The sequence below is a fragment of the Sinocyclocheilus rhinocerous genome, unplaced genomic scaffold (genome assembly GCF_001515625.1).
Source record: "Sinocyclocheilus rhinocerous isolate Xijiao unplaced genomic scaffold, SAMN03320098_v1.1 scaffold797, whole genome shotgun sequence".
Taxonomy (NCBI): domain Eukaryota; kingdom Metazoa; phylum Chordata; class Actinopteri; order Cypriniformes; family Cyprinidae; genus Sinocyclocheilus; species Sinocyclocheilus rhinocerous.
Window position 1 is genome coordinate 307,938 of NW_015632978.1, and position 20,237 is coordinate 328,174.

At 35.4% G+C, this 20,237-nt stretch overlaps 1 protein-coding gene across 1 annotated transcript in view; it reads left to right on the forward strand.

Annotated features, from left to right (window-relative positions):
• Positions 1–18,773: 18,773 nt before the first annotated feature.
• LOC107743094 (plexin A3-like) overlaps positions 18,774–20,237 on the forward strand; it is a 182,559-nt gene continuing 181,095 nt past the window's right edge. The window contains exon 1 of the mRNA XM_016556207.1: positions 18,774–18,967. The gene's annotated coding sequence lies outside the window, so the exon portion shown is untranslated. The remainder of the gene's footprint in view (positions 18,968–20,237) is intronic.

The window sequence follows — 20,237 nt, forward strand, 5'->3', positions numbered from 1 at the left end:
TATTTTATTATATTTTTTATTTTATTCTTTTATTGATTTTATTTAATTTTTTATTGATTTTATTTTTTTATTTATTTATTTATTATTTTTTCATTTCATTTCATTCCTTTTCCAGACACTGAAGACTAGGGTAATTCAGATTTGCCATCACAGGAATAAATTACACTTTAAAATATATACAAACAGTTAAAATAAAAATAATAATATTTCACAATTTTACTGTTTTTGATTTTAAAAAATACAGTAATTGTATTTACATATATTTACATTATATAGTAAATACAGTAATAAATTCAATAAAGCTACAATTCATTAAAATGTATTCTGCATTATTTATTGTAATTATAAAATATTATATTCATTATTAAATAAACTGTCCTGTCCTTGTGACATTGCTAGATAACATAGAATGTACATATATAAAATAATTTATTTTAAAAAGTAATTAAAAAAATTATCTTTGAATATTACATGTATAATGTTGTGTAATTTTTATAATATTAAATAGATTTTAGTTTGTGTGTGGGTGTGGGTGTATTTTTTTTAATGAAAACCCATGCATTTATGGCAAAATAAATAGCATTTTATTTTGTTCATTGCATTAGCTACAGAAAGCAATGAAAATGACATGCGTTACAATATTTGCATTAACGGGCTAGACTGAAGCAGTAGCAGGCGTCGCTGCACTTGCACAGCACAGCTTCCATATAACTGCCTTTACTTCACCACAGCAATGAGAGTCATGTTTCCTATTATATGCCCCCTTCAAGAAATATTGATAAACAGAGTTGAGCAAGTCTCGTTGAACCTCTCCGTAACGCTATATAAGCCTCTGCTTTATACTGTGCACATACTGTGTCCATTCGCTGCATTCCTGGTGACTGCGCTCGCCGTGGTACTGGAGGGTTTGGGGAGAAAGGGAGGGAAACGGGTTAACCGCGGGCGTTTTGATCACTTCTTCTGGACTCAGATTAGAGAGCGCCGCTTCAGGGAGGGGTGCATTTTTCCAGAAGTTGGAGGGCCAAGACTGAAAGAGAGAGAGGAGCAGAACCGAAGCAAGGGAGAGAGAGAGAGACAGAGATGAAGGGTGCAAGTTTGGAGAGGAGATGACATTTTTGCTGTAAGACAGGCAGAGAGGAGGTTGGGGCTGGTTTTGATTAAGAACCTCGCTGGATTTAAGGCCCAGTAGTTCGGCTCTGACGCATGGAAGCGAAAGTTCAATAACTGTAATGAAACCCAGATAATGAATGGACTCGCAGGCATCTGTCATAAAGCTCCAGCGCTGCAAAGCTACACGTGACAATCTCATCGCTCAACATACATGCACCGGCTGGCTTTTTAAGATTCTTGATGTTTTCCAGGACTGTACCGCAGCGCTGAAGAATCCCGTGCGGCCACTTCCTGTTTAATTATGGCCGCCTTTGTCTTAATTGCCTTGTCGGATTTCTCTGACATCATTTGCTTTTGTTTCTGACTCACTCAAATTTCCGCTTGTCGGGTCAGAATAATGCTTCATTTACCACAGGTCGGGATGTGTTTTACTGTCTACATATTCTTTAGTGTTCTTATCCTTTTGTAGTGTTCGGTGCACGAAACTGAAAAAGACATTTTCTCCTAGTTGGCAATGAGATAAATTGAGTAAATTGACACGCTTTCTGTCATGATTTTTCTCCTGCCTATAGACACCAGTGTCTCCCTTAGAGATTAAAACATAAACATGCTCATTTTATAAGTTGTGATTTTTTTTATATGTACCATTTTATATAAAATACAATATAATCTTTATTTAATATTTTAGGATAAATACAATAAAGGTGAAAATTATTCAAATTAATTCTGCATTTTTTGTAATGTCCATGTGATATTGCTTAAATATATATCTTCAGTATCTGTCTTAATCATTATAATAAATGCTTTAATAAACTGGTATTCAAGGTAATTAATTCATTTTGATTAATTATAAGTTATTTATTGTATTTATTATAAAATAAAATTTCCTGTCAATGTAAGATTGCTTAAATATAGTCTTTTACATAGATTTTACATATACAAAACAAATTATTTTAAAAAGTAATTTTAAAATTATTTTTTGGGAAAAAAAACCGACATACAATTACATGTATTATGTGTAATTTTATGTAAATATATAATATTTTTAATATATAAAAAGATTTTACTTTATTAGTTACTCTTTGTATTTTTATATATGGTACAAGATTATCTTATTTAAGTCAATGTAATAAACGAGGTCAAAAGTAATCTAAAAGTAGTCTGATTATATTATAAATTGAAATGTTATGGAATGTGTAATGTAATGGATTACGTTACTAACTACAATTGTTGTCATGGAATCAGTAACGGACTACAAATTAAAGTAATTTAAAGTACAATTTACAATTTAAAGTAATCTACACAGCTCTCCACACATTAAAATCTTTAATTTTGTTAATACATGCAAAATAAACAATTTAGTAATTTCCTGTCCATGTGATATTTCTCAAATATTGTGCATGACAATATTTGTCGTAATCATGTCTATTTTTATTTCTCTCAAGGAATTTGAGGAGAACCAAGTGAGACAAAATACTTAAAAGAGACATAATTGAGAACTCCCTTAAGTGTCCTTAGGCAGAGAAAGCCCAACCTCTGAGTAATAGCCTTTTCCTCTGGGAAGCATTCTGCATGTTCAGTTTGTTTTTCTAATGTATGTTAATGGAAATCTGTGCTAGGAATAGTTTATTAAAGTGTCATATTTTCAACATGTTTAAAATGAAATGCATCTCTCCTCATGCAGGGCTGAAGTGTGTGTCTGCTCGGAGCGAGAGATACGCTTCTATGAGGGGCTGTAGGGAGAGTATTCAGACCTGTGGTTAACTACAGATTATACTCCCCCAGGGACCGTGAGTTGCATACTGCGCAGCCAACCTACCCGTCTGTCTCTCTCTCGCGCAGAGGGAGGGCGGCCGGTGGTGAGCGCGGCGTGGGCTGAGCTCTGGATGTTGGCTGAATGGGTGGAAGAGAGACCACAGGCATGAGAGTGTGTGTGTGTGTGTGTGTGTGTGTGTTTCTGGGAACATCAGGTGGTGTTGATGCTGAGATCTCTAAACTCATTCGCTTCTTGTCTCACTGTTCGGGGCCCGGGGGAAAGCAGTGTGATGTATACTGGCAACACACTCGACAAAATCACACACCGTCAATATCGTTACCCCTGTGTTCGAGCACGAATTGAGCTGAAAGGTGATGTCATGTTAAAATGCTTTCTCCTATCCCAATTAGGGATGCACTGACGTGTCAGCTGATAAACGGCATTGTCTGATAAGAGAAATTATCGGCACTATCGGCAATCAGCCGATTGTTTAAAGGTGCTGTATGTATTATTTTGATTGTATTAAAGCCCAAAGTATACTTCGTTTTTTACGCATACACGAGGGACTGCATACTGTGCATGTTGTCACCAGAATACTATGCGTGTACTGTACGCACACCACCGATTTTTATAACTGTGTCCGATTTTTGTAACATGCTATCAAATGGACTATACTTTGAAAGGCTGCACATTCGACTGTATGCATATGCTAGTGTAAGCATACAAAAATTAAGTATACTTTGGGAAAACGGGGTTATGAGATAGCCGCAACTTTAGTTTAAAAGAGTACAAAGATTTTTTTATCGGTCATAACTTCTGGGGAAAAATAGCGCAGACACTGGATAAAGATGAAACTTTTTGGAGCGCATGTGTCAATTGCCTGCGTTCACACATGCTATCAAATGACGTATACTTTGAAAGGCTGCCCATACTCTAGCGTACAAACAATGAAGTATACTTTTGGCTTAAAGCATAAAAATACCATAATATGTTTGCAGATATTTAGAAAACATTCACATACTCAAAGTTCACATACTTGTTTCTCTTAAAAACAATGCTACAGCTAGTTTTCTACTTTGAAATGTGTATTCCATGTCGGAATGTCTGTTTTTGTTTTAGTTTGTGGGATTCCGCCCACTGCCAGTTTACCCAATAGGATTTCGACACTCTGGGGTGCCAGTTGATGGAAAGCTCAGCATACTGCAGCCATGGTAGCTTTCAAACAAACTGTGTCAGAGACAGTGCCGATCCTAGACTTCTGGGGGCCCTACGCAAAACTGTGTCGGGGTGTGGGGGGTATGAGTGGTTATGAACAAATGAATGAAACGCATTTGTCCGTGTTTCACTCCGTCTCGAATCGCGCTCGCGGAAAGCGCTTGAGAAACAGTGTCTCTTCCGCAGCTCGGTACGCTTTCAACTCTTCTCAACTTTCGTTTTCAACTTTTTTTTAGTCTCAAGCAAGGCTGTACGACATTCACATTACATGATTTGACAGATTTTTACGTAGAAAGGACGACAGCGCACCGCATTAAAAGAAATGATCAATCATGTTTTCATAACCGCTGGCCAAATTCAAAAACGAAACTAAAATTAAATCATCTTTGAGAGCTAGGGGGCCCCCTGGTGTTTCGGGGGCCCTACGCAGCTTGCGTATTTTGCATATAGGGAGGATCGGCTCTGGTCAGAGATCACAGATTTAACCCAAACTAAAAAGCCTTGGAATCCATAGAAAAAAAATCTACGACCAGAAACATTAAAACAAGGATAAATCAACTCATCAACTTACAGTGTAAGGCTTGTCAACTTCCATTGTTAGTTGTGTTCGGTCCTGTTGCTTATCCTCAACCTGGCAACCCACTTGACTGTCAAGACTGAAGAGGAGTGAGCAGGAGAAACAGCTCTCTACAGCATTTTGAATTTGGACTTCAGAACCCATTTCAACCGCTACTGCACCTTTAAGAAAACCAAGCTATTTGCAGAAGTCATTATGAACAACGGGCTAGTAGTATCGGCTGAAAAATTTAGTATGGTGCATCCCTAATCATGATTATTCAGGATATGCAGAGAGAACAGTATGTAAAACATTTGCCGGCCTGACACAGCAGCACTGAATCGGCCAATGGCGTGAGTTTGGGGTGGGGCTTAATATCGGCTATCTGGCATAAACAATAACTATGGAAGAATTGTTTTTTTTGTTTGTTTTTTTGTTTTTTTTATTGCAAGTATAAACACTTAACATTCAACAATTAATGTAACATTGGATGACATTATGAATACAGAAATTATATAGGAAGACAAAGAAGAAGAAAAAATAAATAAATAAGAATACATAGATAAAACAAAAAATACAGAGGTAGTAAATCAAAAATTATGTACCATTCAGCAGATCATTATACAGTTTCACAAATTTGACACTTTTTTATGATTATTCAGGATATGCAGAGAGAACAGTATGTAAAACATTTGCCGGCCTGACACAGCAGCACTGAATCGGCCAATGGCGTGAGTTTGGGGTGGGGCTTAATATCGGCTATCTGGCATAAACAATAACTATGGAAGAATTGTTTTTTTTGTTTGTTTTTTTGTTTTTTTTATTGCAAGTATAAACACTTAACATTCAACAATTAATGTAACATTGGATGACATTATGAATACAGAATTTATATAGGAAGACAAAGAAGAAGAAAAAAGAAAAAAGAAATAAATAAGAATACATAGATAAAACAAAAAATACAGAGGTAGTAAATCAAAAATTATGTACCATTCAGCAGATCATTATACAGTTTCACAAATTTGACACTTTTTTTGGTATTAATATTTTTTTGTGTTATAATTAAGTAGTTAAAATTCACAAAGGAAGAATTGGTTTTGAAATCGCTAAAGCTGCAGAAATGACGTCATCTTTAAGTTTGGAACAGAATGTAAGCGCAACAGGTATTTAGTAGAGATGCAAAGTAACAATTTTCTGAAAGAAATATGAGTGAAAGGAAAAGTCACTGCCACAATAATGTGTCTTGTTTTCTAGGTAAAATATCTAATCATCTTTTTAAGCTGTGTAAATTGACCTGATGAGCACAACTGTGTGAAGAGATAAAGTTTGTCTTCAGAAAATCTATCTTGCATTGGCAGATGTTTTTCATTCGTGTTTCACTTTTATGATAAGAATCTTCCAGTGCCACGTAAAAAAATGAACTTAATCTAAGGTATGTTCACTGAAAAAAGCCTTAATATATCATTCAGTGTTGCTTATGAGGTAAATGCATCTTGATTTAAGAAAATGTCAGTGTTTTACCTGAAAACAAGACATCATATCATGTATTATATTCTGGTCTCTAGACACAGCTCAGCTTTCTCCTTCAATGTGAATGTTTTTCTCCTTATTTTCATCCTCCAAGCATAAATTGTGAATATGATCGCTTAGAAAATGAATAGCACATCTCTTCTCAATAAGCAGTATGATTTGAGGTTTCATTCATGTCTGTAGCACAAACAATGCGGGATGAGTTACACGCTGACATTTAATAATTCAAGATTTGTTTATATCACTAATTATGAGCGACGGTAATAGTAATGCTTGCTTTAGCGAATGAAAAGCTTTCAGTTGTCTTAGGCCTTTAAGCAATCCTCCAGTCAGCTCCAGCAGCAGCTTGTTTGAATCCAGGCTGGAATGGAAGGGATGCCAGGCCCTGGCACTGCCAGCTCTCACTCTCTCTGGCACAGATGTCCACGTCTCCAGGGACAGGCATCTGTACTCATCCACACTGATAAACGTGCAAACCATTTGCGTATTCCATGTTCACACTCGCACAGTCTCCTGGTTATGTGACAACGTGTGACTGGAACAGGCTGATCTGGAGGAAAGAAAAGTTGAGTTTAAAACAACAAGAACAAATGTAGCTTCTTAGAGCCGTGACATTCTCTGAAAATGATTTTACATGAAAGCAAATACACATTTTTTTATACATTTGTGTGTGTGTGTGTGTGTGTAAGCAAAACTGTTGACATTATATAATTGTGTAGTGCATTTTGTTGCTATACACTGTATATATACAATACATACATACATATATATATATACACACACACACATTCATGTTATTCTGTGTGTGTGTGCGTGTGCGTGCGTGTGTTTGTGTACAGTACTTGTTTATGCTACATTGTGGGGACGTGGTCCTCACGAGGGAAAAAAAAGTTAATAAAAATAGTAAATGATGTTTATCTGAAAGTGTAACAATGCAAACATGTTTTCTGTAAGGTTTAGGGTTAGGGATAGAAAATATCGTTTGGTCAGTATACAGGTAATAGAAGTCTATGGAAAGTCCCCACAATTCGCACACACACACTAAAAACGTGTGTGTGTGTGTGTGTAGATAGATAGATAGATAGATAGTGTGTTTATATAATGTTGTATAGACAGAAAATACTTAAATCTCAACTCAAGAAGCCTATACAGTCAAAACTTGATTTTGATTAGAAGTTTTGTTGTTGTTGTTGTTGTTGTTGAGCTTGAGGTAATTGAATAAGCTTTATTTGTGAGACTGTAAGTTGTGATCAGCTCTTGTATGTGTCTGGTCTTCTTTGGCTGTAAGTGTTGGAATCGATAGCTGGAGTGTGTTCTGCTGACACTGTGCAGCGCGTTCCACTAGTTTTCGCTGTGCTGCACTTCCCAGTATTTATTTGGCACTCTCGCTGTTGCACACACACCACCTGTGACATTGTTAGATTTAGTGATGGTGGCTGATGTATCATTTCTCTCCGTGTCACATGGGCTGATTTCCCATACTCCCCCACGACGGCCCTCTTAACTGTGTGATTATTCATTTTCACTCTGTTGAATATAGACTTCTACGTCGTTGCTAGGTGACAGGTAATTTTCAGCATGTGTTTTAATTAACAAGGGCACAGGAAAGCCCACATAAAACAGTTGTTCCAATTCTGTGACAAGAAGGATATTATGTCTCTGCTTTCAGCTAATATCTGTCTCATAGCAGGTGGGCAAGTTATAGAAAAGCAGACATGTGACGAGCTGAATTCAAGGAGCGCGGCGTTCTAGTTTACAGGCGAAATCACTCACAAATGCACTTTTTTGTGTCAAAATTGACTCGGCAGCAAATTTCTTTTCCAGGTGAGTTTCCAGATTCTTTTCTCTTATGAAAAAGTACTGTGATTGTGTAGAATGTAATATTATGATGCTTTTATAAATGAGTGTTTGACATGACATTTCAAACTCCATCTAAAACGTTTTTCTAATTTGTCTACAATTATTATGCCCGCAGGTTTTATGAGCTCATGTTAATTAATTAAAAGACCACATGGAATAATTGTTCTTTTAAAAAATTCATTTGTCACACTGCAAGCTATTTGAGTGAACCACAAAAAAAGCAACAACAAAAAAAAGTGATTATAATGGTGAAAAGAAAGCACCAAAATACACACTTTCTTGTATGAGTTTTAATCTTTGATGATGTAAAAAAATAAGGAATTAATTTAATCTATTTATTTCAATGAATTAATAATAATTGATCATGGAAAAACTTGTTTTTTGTGGGAATTCACTCAGAAATTGCTAGCAAATTTCACAATTTATTACAAAGAAACACACTGAATTAAACGTAAAAAAACAATTATTTTTATTATTTTTTAGTTAAGCTTCCAATACTGCTGGAATACATTTTGCAAGCAAATTTTTAATACATTTGACATTAATCTATTTTAGTCTTTCCATTTCAAATTTCATGTTTAATTCGATGTGTTACTTGCTGTTTCTTTGCAATTGTTTGTGAAATTTACTAGTAATTTCTAAATCAAAATTGTTTCTTGCATCCACTGAAAAAAAAAAAAGGTGTAGGATTTGAAACGTTTTTCACACAGAAATTGCTTGTACATTTCACAAGTATAATTATGAAGAAATTACAAGCAACACATTGAATTAAACATAAAATGTTTAGAGAGAAATTGTATTCTCTTGTAAAATGTGCTCCAATATTTATATATGTTTTAATATAAAAATGTAAATATAAAATTAAACCTGTGTTATTTAAATAACACTCAAATGGGCTTTAAAGAGTATTGACATCATAGTAGTGGTGAAAAAACGTAGTATTACCGTATTACCATAGTACTTTGTCCCAAATCCATGGTAATGTGTGGTGTATGTGTAATGTGTTAAATACTTCAGTGTGGAACTCATTGATCATGATCACCATTGAAACATGGATTTGAGATTTCCTCTCCCAATATTCTGTTGAATACTGAGCTCCAGTAATTCCCACAGGACTACCCCACTGACAACAATGCTGTGCAACCTGCTGTTGGGGTACTGTACAAAAAGAATTGTTGCTTGGCAACTGTTTGAGCTCCACTTTGAAGTTTTACGAATGTTTTCCGCAGGATGGCAAAAAGCCATGAAATGCCACATGAAAACTACAGCATAATAAAACAGCAAAAACACTCGTTTTTATCTTAACTAAACCAAAACCATAAAAAAACATTTACTAGTTACTTGAAATCAAATAAACGTTTACTGAAATAAAGTAAATAGAAACAAAATATATTTTATTTCAACTATTTGCAAAGGCAACATTTCTCATTTTTGTTTAGTTTAACTTGAAGTACTACTAAAATCCCTAAAACTAATAAATAAAAAGGAATAAAAAACTATACATACACACACACACACACACACACATACAGGCATATGTGGTTTATGTGTGTGTGTATATGTATGCATAGTTTTATTCCTTTTTATTTATTGTTATATGTTTATGTTATACAGTATGTATAACTATTTTACTATACTATAATAGTTTGCTATAACTATTTAACTATATAACTATTTTTGTATTTAACTATTTTATTTTTTCACTTTTAAAAATTATTTTCAATTTGGTTTCACTTGAAGTACTAAAATAACTAATACGAATAAATAAAAAATAAATAAAAAAGATATATAGACATTAAAAAATAATACTAATAAAAATAACAAAAGGGCAAAACAAAATTACAAAAACTTTAAATATTTGTTTTCTTTCAGCGAGTTCCAATGGCAACATTTATTTTTATTTATGTTATGTTTTATTTTCACATGAAGTACTTAAATAACTAAAACTACAAAATAAAAGTAATAAATAAAAATGAATGAAAACCACATTTAAAAAAAAAAAAGTAAGTAAAAACAGGGGGGGAAATGGTAAATTTAAGTAAAAACAGGAAATATAAAACAAAACAAACATGTAACAGTATGTTAATGATATTAAAATAACACTGCTGCATATCTTACACTTTATTATCTCAAGCTAACAAACCCCAGACTCTTAAATATTCTATTTAAATGCATAACTTGCAATTTTTGTATTAAAAATCATGTGTCTTTTTAAGGAGAAGTGTGTTGTTAGTTTTATAAGTGATCAGACTGATGATTTTCATGTGGTGGATGACAAATTATGAACAATTTCACATGGAAGTTGACTTTTTTGACCAGTTCGCAACAACTTAGAATACATTAGCAACCATTTAACAACAACACCCAAGCATTTTGTACAGACAAACACTGTTCATTTTTCTTTCAGTCAATGTAAAAATCTCATTTCCACCGTAAAAGCCTCTCTTTAATTATCTGTGGCAGGTTGTCTTCTGTTTACACATATGGCACAAGGAAATAACTTTCAAGTGAGCGTGCAGCGCTAGATGAAAAGGGTGAAATAAACTGCTTCACGGCGACAGGGGCAAATGAAGGACTACTGCTGGCACTTTAATAAGATCCCTCATCAGAATCCAACCAGTTCCTTCCCGGCCTCTCGGGGAGGGGGGCCTTCTGTGGTTCGGACCCTCCAAAGCGCACACGTAATTTGACTAACAGCTGCAGTGGCTTATAGAGGCCAGATGTGCAGTGTAAGAGAGGGGAGAAAAGCCGAACGGAGCGGTTCGGGGTCCGGGGCCCGAGTGCCCATGCAGCAGTAAAATGAGAGAGAGCTATTGTCATGCATGCTGCTCGCTTTTTATGGTGACTTCTGCAAATTACAAGGATGTAGGCATCAATTTTCACATGGGGCTTCACCGCGGACGGGTGTGTGTTCCAAAAACTTCATGCCCTTTACACTTGCTTTCTGAGCTGAGCTCCAGCGAAACTTTCTGCTATGAGTCTGCTTAAGTGGTAAATGTGGAAAGCACTTAAACAAGAGTATCCTTTAAAGAGAGACAGTATAATAAAAGTAGAAGTGGATGGTGTTTAAACATGAAATCTGTATTTGAACCAAAAATAAACCACCTAAAAATGAACTAAATGTATATTATCATATAGCAGTTAGGCTATATATACAGAGTAGAAGACCTGTTATCTTAAAGTCAACCTGAACTGGCATTTGCAATCCATTTTAATCAGGTATTTTATGTGTTTTCTAGAGAGACATTTTTTTTAAATGTTCTATAGTATCATTGAGATGTTATTTTATATAGGTTTAAAAAAAAAAAAAAGTAAATAAATTTTTTTCCGTTTTGAATTAAATTTTAGTTAAAGTTTTAGTAATTTTTTTATTAGTTATTTTTATGTTCATATATTTTAGTTTTTTTTTTTTTACATTTTTATTTAAGTTTTCGTTTTAGCTATTTTGGTACATCAAGCTAAATGAGAACATTGCTTTGGCAACTAAAATAAGTAAATTTTTTATATTTAATGTTTAATATTAAATTAAATGTAATATTTAACAACAGCTGAACTCATACGTCATCCGCCCGGAACTGCTTCCAGTGTACAACTGTTGGCGCAAGCTAGATTAAAGTGATTATTACGTTTTGAATATGGATATTTTTTTTTTTAGTTAACTATAATATTAATAACCCTGTATTCAATGCAGACAAAATGATGTATAAGACGTGATTTTAGTTAAGTGAATCATTAAAAAGTGGGTGTTACCAGAATGCAAAGCCTAACTAGCTAGTTGGTTAAAATTTAGCATTATCCAAGCAATGTCAGCAGAAATAAAAGTCATTTCAGAGGAAGAGCAAGTCATTGCGTGCAGGAAAACATACGACTAACCTTGTTTGTTACGTTTCATGCTATTTTTAAATGCATGTAGTCAAGTAAGCAATAATAGAAGTGCTTTGATCAAAATATGAGCTTCAGGTTTGTGCTTTTAAATGCTTGATTGCTTGGACCTGTTTACTTTTTCTTACACTTTTTTTATGAAGAAAACTGTGCGTCGAGACTATAGTAATTGACATTATTCCTTATGGAACTGAACCTGCAACATTCATTTAAGAGATAAAAGAACGAAAGTGTTGCATCTCTCTCTCTCGCATCGCTGATTCAACTTCATTTGTGATCTATGTCTAAATTTATGTAACCATGGCAATCACAAGAGCCTGTCTGTGTTTCAGCTATATGGTTTTCATGTTTCTACCAGACAGATTGTAAAATAGCCTGCAGGTTTTCTGTTGACAGAGCTCCTCCAACCACCAGGGGGCAGCGAGGGGAACACGAGGTTAAAGCTCATGTGGCAGGCAGGGCTGTTGCTGCACAAATGCAAAGATATTCTTTGCATTTATACATATAAATTATGCAATTTTGCTGATTTTTGAATCTTAAGTTGTCTAAACAAATAAACAGGCAGCCAGGCATGTACCATTGATAATTACAGTTCTCAGTTATTTTTTCATTTATATTCACCATCACAAAAGTTGTTCTGTCAAAAAGTATTAAGATCTTGTGATTATATGGTTATTCATATACCTTGTTATTTATATGGCACTCTAATGCCAAAAGTTTGAAATAATTACAATTTTTAAATGTTTTTGCTCACCGAGCACCAAGACTGCATTTATTTGAACAGAAATACAGTAAAAAATAGTTATATTGTGAAATATTATTATAATTTTTAAATAACTGTTTTCTATTTGAATATATTTTAAAATGTGATTTATTCCTGTGATGCAAAGTTGAGTTTTGAGCATCATTACTCCAGTCTTCAGTGTCACATGATCCTTCAGAAATCATTCTAATAAAAAATGCTGGGTTAAATACAACCCAGTGCTGGGTAAAATAGGGACAAACCCAGCAATTAGGTTGTTTTGACCCAGCGGTTGGGTTAAATGTTTAACCCAACCTCCTGGGTAGTAACCCAACCGCTGGGTCAAAACAACCCAATTGCTGGGGTTGTCCCTATTTTACCCAGCACTGGGTTGTATTTAACCCAGCATTTTTTAGAGTGTTGATTTTAGTTAAGTGAATCATTAAAAAGTGGGTGTTACCAGAATGCAAAGCCTAACTAGCTAGTTGGTTAAAATTTAGCATTATCCAAGCAATGTCAGCAGAAATAAAAGTCATTTCAGAGGAAGAGCAAGTCATTGCGTGCAGGAAAACATACGACTAACCTTGTTTGTTACGTTTCATGCTATTTTTAAATGCATGTAGTCAAGTAAGCAATAATAGAAGTGCTTTGATCAAAATATGAGCTTCAGGTTTGTGCTTTTAAATGCTTGATTGCTTGGACCTGTTTACTTTTTCTTACACTTTTTTTATTAAGAAAACTGTGCGTCGAGACTATAGTAATTGACATTATTCCTTATGGAACTGAACCTGCAACATTCATTTAAGAGATAAAAGAACGAAAGTGTTGCATCTCTCTCTCTCGCATCGCTGATTCAACTTCATTTGTGATCTATGTCTAAATTTATGTAACCATGGCAATCACAAGAGCCTGTCTGTGTTTCAGCTATATGGTTTTCATGTTTCTACCAGACAGATTGTAAAATAGCCTGCAGGTTTTCTGTTGACAGAGCTCCTCCAACCACCAGGGGGCAGCGAGGGGAACACGAGGTTAAAGCTCATGTGGCAGGCAGGGCTGTTCCTGCACAAATGCAAAGATATTCTTTGCATTTATACATATAAATTATGCAATTTTGCTGATTTTTGAATCTTAAGTTGTCTAAACAAATAAACAGGCAGCCAGGCATGTACCATTGATAATTACAGTTCTCAGTTATTTTTTCATTTATATTCACCATCACAAAAGTTGTTCTGTCAAAAAGTATTAAGATCTTGTGATTATATGGTTATTCATATACCTTGTTATTTATATGGCACTCTAATGCCAAAAGTTTGAAATAATTACAATTTTTAAATGTTTTTGCTCACCGAGCACCAAGACTGCATTTATTTGAACAGAAATACAGTAAAAAATAGTTATATTGTGAAATATTATTATAATTTTTAAATAACTGTTTTCTATTTGAATATATTTTAAAATGTGATTTATTCCTGTGATGCAAAGTTGAGTTTTGAGCATCATTACTCCAGTCTTCAGTGTCACATGATCCTTCAGAAATCATTCTAATAAAAAATGCTGGGTTAAATACAACCCAGTGCTGGGTAAAATAGGGACAAACCCAGCAATTAGGTTGTTTTGACCCAGCGGTTGGGTTAAATGTTTAACCCAACCTCCTGGGTAGTAACCCAACCGCTGGGTCAAAACAACCCAATTGCTGGGGTTGTCCCTATTTTACCCAGCACTGGGTTGTATTTAACCCAGCATTTTTTAGAGTGTATATTTGGTGATCAATTCATCACAATAATTAGCCAAACTTGGTTGTAATGTTAAAGAAATAAAGAACGTGTTTTCAGTGCTAGAAATAGCTCACATTAATTAAAACTTCAAAACGAGAACCTAAAACACAACAGTAATTGGCGGTAAACATTAGAAATCCTTCTCAAGGTTAATAAAGTTTCAGTCAGGCCCATAAACAGACTATACTGTACATGTGGCATCATCTCATGAATATACTTTACTAGTCTCCCACTACGACCTTCAGATGAGACGCCACATGACCTCTGCAAAACATTTTACTGGCAAAATCAAATAACTCGAGAGTCGTAATAAATCATGATTCACTGGGACTGCATGACATGATAAAAAGGAGCAGATATCGCATTTGATGAAAAGGTTGTTTTATTCCCCCTGATAGCACATGGTGTAGCATGAAATGAGAGGTTATTGCTTAAATGATATTTTTCGGCTGAGCTAAGCAGTCCTCTTTAAGATTACTAACTAGTTGCATTAACTAAAGAGAGCGTCATTAGAAGGTGTTTAAGTGTATAAATGCATTCGTTTGATGATTTGATTTGATCGCTTTTGGATAAAAGTGTCTGCTAAGTGCATAAATGATGTTCAGTATAGTTCAGAACACTAGGTGCTAAATCAATGTTAAATGCAAATAATAAAATATATCTATATAATCATATGTGACCCTGGACCACAAAAGCAGTCATAAGGGTCATCTGAAAGCTGTACAAATAAACTTTCCATTGATGTATGGTTTGTTAGGATAGGACAATATTTGGCCGAGATACAACTATTTGAAAATCTGGAATCTGAGGGTGCAAAAAAAAAATCAAAATATTGAGAAAATCGCCTTTAAAGTTGTCCACATGAAGTTCTTAGCAATGCATATTACTAATCAAAAATTAAGTTTTAATATATTTACAGTAGGAAATGTACAAAATATCTTCATGGAGCATGATCTTTACTTAATATCCTAATGATTTTTGGCATAAAAGAAAAATCAATCATTTTGACCCATACAATGTATTTTTGGCTATTGCTACAAATAATAAACTGGGTTATTTAAAGGAATGGTTCACCTAAAAATAAATCTACTCACCCTCAGGCCATCCAAGATGTAGATGAGTTTGTTTCTTCATGGAAACAGATTAGGAGGAATGTAGCATTACTTCACACACCAGTGGATCCTCTGCAGTGAATGGGTGCCGTCAGAATGAGAGTCCAAACAGCTGATAAATGCATCACAATAATCCCCAAGTCATCTACATTACTCCATAATCCATTATAACACTTTCTCCAATTATAAAAGTCTCCTGTATTGATGTATTAGAACGATTCTGGACTGTTTTTCTTGTAAACAGTGCTTTATCTGTGCATATTTCTCACCGGATTCCGATTAGATGACTTTTTCACTGGAGAAAGCAATAACCTTGAACCTTAACCGTTAAGATTTTCACTTCACAAGATGTTAATTGATGGACTGGAGTGATGTGGATTACTTGTGGATTACTGTGATGTTTTTATCAGCTGTTTGGACTCTCATTCTGACGGCACCCATTCACTGCAGAGGATCCATTGCTGAGCAAGTGATGTAATGCTAAATTTCTTCAAATCTGTTCTGATAAAGAAACAAACTAGACATCTTGAATGGCCAGAGAGTGAATAATTTTTCAGCAAAATTCCTTTTTTTGGTTGAACTATTCCTTTAACGTTTGAAAAGGGAGGCTTTTTTTGTTGTAGTATCACACAAGCTGGGTGTCAAATCAAACGTTGCTTGTCATTTGTTAGTTGCAAGTCAAATGAAGCTAATGCCAACATAAACAGATTGCGTGACGTTCTCAAACTTGAAAACTGTAAAATTAATACACTTCAGAGTTTTTGATTTCAGTGGGTGCTTTTGTATGACAGACACTTCTTTTTTGTAAGCAAAACTAGTCACAACTCAACATGATTGAACTTGAATCACATGATTAATACATTTCAGAGTTTGATTTTAAGCACATCTTGTGTACTTTCTCATGAAAAACACTTCTTTTTTTTTTCCTAGGGAAAACCAGTCACAACTCAACACGATTGAACTTGGGAATCTGAATCACGTGAGTATAAACAAAAACTTGTTTATAAATCGGATTCCACAATGAAACCAGTGGTCCTCCGTCCAAACGCACCCATGCAATGTTGTCCTTTAGGAATCAAATTTCCAGTTTTTGGGATGTGACCGTGTTTTGCTCTGATGAGGTTTATGTTTGCAAGGAAAAACCACTCTCTTTCATCAGCCCCGGAAGTTTCCTCCCACATACTTCTCCATTTTCTTGCATTTTCCAACCTGTCTTGTCGGGCCCGCTGCATGTGCACAGCGGCACCGAGCAGCACCATCCTCCAAAACCCCGATGTGGTCGAGGAACCAAGGACTACGGCTGCTGGGCTCAAGTGGCTTCAATTACAGATGCTCACAATTACAGAGGAAAAGAACAGGGTTGGGCAGAACGTGCCAAGCACAAACACTGCCTGGATCACAGGAGGAGAAGGAGGGGGAGAGCAGGGAAGTCAAACGTTACCATCCCACCCAACCGCCGTCGGGTTATTTTGGGATCTCGGTAGTTTCGGCATTTAGATACTAACTGGATTTTAGTCGCTGTACTTATTGGTTAGGACTAGATTTAAACTTCGTCTTCGCATCTGAGATTTGAGACTTCTTTTTCTGGGAACTACTTGAAATTTCCCCTCTGGAGTCAGAGGTTGTAAAACGCATATTAGTGAAGTCATTCTGAAGACTATTAGCTCTTACGATTGAAATGCCATAGGCATGGATTTGTAGATTTGCTGTGTTTACATGAGACGATTTTGGTGTTTGTTTACCGTGGAGTGTCGTTTTCCCTAAACAGCCATTTACTGGGCCACATGACTTGAATAACTGGATTGCGTGGCTATTTGCTCGCAGATTACATCAAACTTCATTAAAAGCAAACAGCAAAGGACAGATCCGCTGCCTGCGCAAGTCAAAAAATAACACTCTGAACCACATCATAAGACACCCAGAATGCATTTGCTTAGCGTGACTCTATTCTGACCTCTGCCACGTGACCTCTGTGAAATATTTTACTTGCAGAATCAAAGAGTCGTAGAAGATCAAAGAGCAAATCTGATGCTTGAGCACTTCTGACCTGGTTAGGAGCTCCCAGAAGAATGTTTTAATACTCAGATGATGCTTTTTTATAGCTCAGGAGGCTTGTTGGAGGTCTCCGTTACGCTTCATTGAGGTATCAGCTTTTGTCTCAGAAGCTCCTGAAAGACACATTCTCGCACAGCTCAGATCATTTGGCTTCAGGATCATGTCGTTCATTGTTGAACTTTTGATCGCAGACTGGCACATCTGAGCACAGTTTGAGACATTCTTAAGCTCTTTTGAAACTCTAGAGAAAACTTGTTCTCTATTTAATCTTGCTGCTGTTATTTTGATTCTCTTTCGGGAAAATTCCTATATACTATATAATAAATAAATGTTAAAATGTGCAAAAAATAGCTGAAATATATTTACATAAATATATTTCTGCCAATATATTTGGCATATATTTAAAATATATTTTGGCCAGAAAAAATGCCATATGGGTACACACACAAAAATAAAATTATATTGCTATATGTAATGCGACACTAAAAAGAGGGACCTTTTAATTCTAGATTGCATTTGATTAGTTAAAAATTTGTATACGCTGGTAAGTGTGACATTAATCAATAGTTTTGATTCGTTTTTCCCATAAGAGAAGTGCATAAATGCATAAAAATGTTTAGTCAACTTTTGGGAGAACGCTAGCATTTAGATGACTTTAAAACTAATAAACATTGACTCAAAACCACAAAAGTCCCAATTTGATTTCATAAGAACAGAACTGGGAAGTGAAATTAATCTTTTCAGGGTGATATCTTCCTTTTTGGGTGATATATGCATTTTTGTTGACTGGAAGATCTGTATTTATTAGCCAAAGATGCAACTAATTTCTCATCTCCCAGCATCATGACCTTAATTGTTGTAATCCAGACATATCCGTCTGTTTTTACAGTCTACTCAACATCTGGGTTGCTAGAGAATCCTAGATGAAGGGCGGGATGATGCCATTCATTATGACAGGGATGATTGACAACAACACTGTAAAACATTTACGCTGTCCTTAAATTATGATAAGACATTCTGCTCTTTCTTAACAATAAATTATAATAAAACTCAATCATTGTGTGACTGAGTTATTCTAAGTCCATTCAAAACATATACGCTTTCCATACGAGTCTCGCCGCTCCCCTACCGTCCGAATGGTACGCTCCATTTTAAAGCGATAGCTGCGACTCCACGCTTCTAAAGTAAAGCGCGACGCTTTCTTGAGGTACGGACTGGAGAATACCATGCCATCGACGCGTTGAGCGCATTTACGGCTTCATACGGGCGTTTTGCACAGGAAAATAAAGCGATATCTCCGAATCCGCCTGCGATACGCACAGAGAGGCTCTACAAAACCCAACTGTGGATGTAACTGTTGCACTTTGAACACAGGTACGAGTCATACACAAACATTCGCGCGAACGATTCATTCTGAAGCATGGCTTTATTGTAGCGAAATCGTGAATGCATGATCTGGAGATGTAACGCGTGCTGCTTTTACCACAAAAAACAACGCGATCTCTTAGATGAGAGGATAGATTGTTAAACTGCTGTATGGAAATGATCCTGATGGATGTGGTCAATAAAGCCAGCAAGAACAAAGGAGGCATTAAAAGCAGTGTTTAGCTAAAAGGAGGTAAAAATCCGTGCATGTGTGTTGTGCATTAAGAAATGCATTAAAATGACTTGACTGTTTTTTAGTAGCCAATACACAATGGATAATTATTCCATTCTTGCCTGTTGGTGGCTGTGCATGGATCTAACACATGCATATTGACATTTCAGAGGGAAAGTTGCTTTGGATAAACAGTACAGACCACAATCAGGGGTCGTAATTAAAGAAAAAGAAAAAAACAATGTTATAGTTCATTAACACAGGCAGATTAAATAGATACTCAGAAAAAAAGGTGATATCATGCACTCAATCTGTTTGTCTGTCACATCTGTAACAGTCACATGACTAAAATATTGTTTTCCTCTAGGCAAATGACCCAAATGGTGTTCCTCCCATTAAAGCCTAAACTAAAAATCAAATGTATTGCTTCATTTGCACATTGATTTCGTTTATTTCCTTGCATGGGTAATTGATGCGTTGAGATCCCCGCGATAAGATGCAATTGATGCGTTTGTACCAAATCTGATCATTCAAATCCTTGGGTGCCAGTTTGATCCATGTCTGGGTGGAGAGGAGAGGGGCTGTGGCTGCCTGCAGTAGCCGGATCAGGGATGCTCTAACCCGGACTGAGATTAGTACGAGCTCCGCTGGAGGATGTTCGGTGCTGTGGAGGAGGGAACCGAGCAAAACGCGTTTTACACATAACCGAAAACAATCTGTAATATCCGATCTCTATATCGGAATATATGCTTTGGGGAAAGGATAGACGATCTGCATGGGGAAATGAAATTAAAATAAGAGCTTGATCTAAAGCTATATATTAAATAATACATAGGGTTTGTATGGAATTTAAGTTGTAACATTAATATTAATAATAATAATAATAAATTACTATTATCAATTATTATTTTATTAAATATTCTTATAAAATTTTATACATGTATTTATATATTTAATTTATATTATTTATATATATTTATATATACGTATGTATATATACATACTGTCTGGCTAACTATCCGTCTATCTGTTCATCTCTCTCTATAA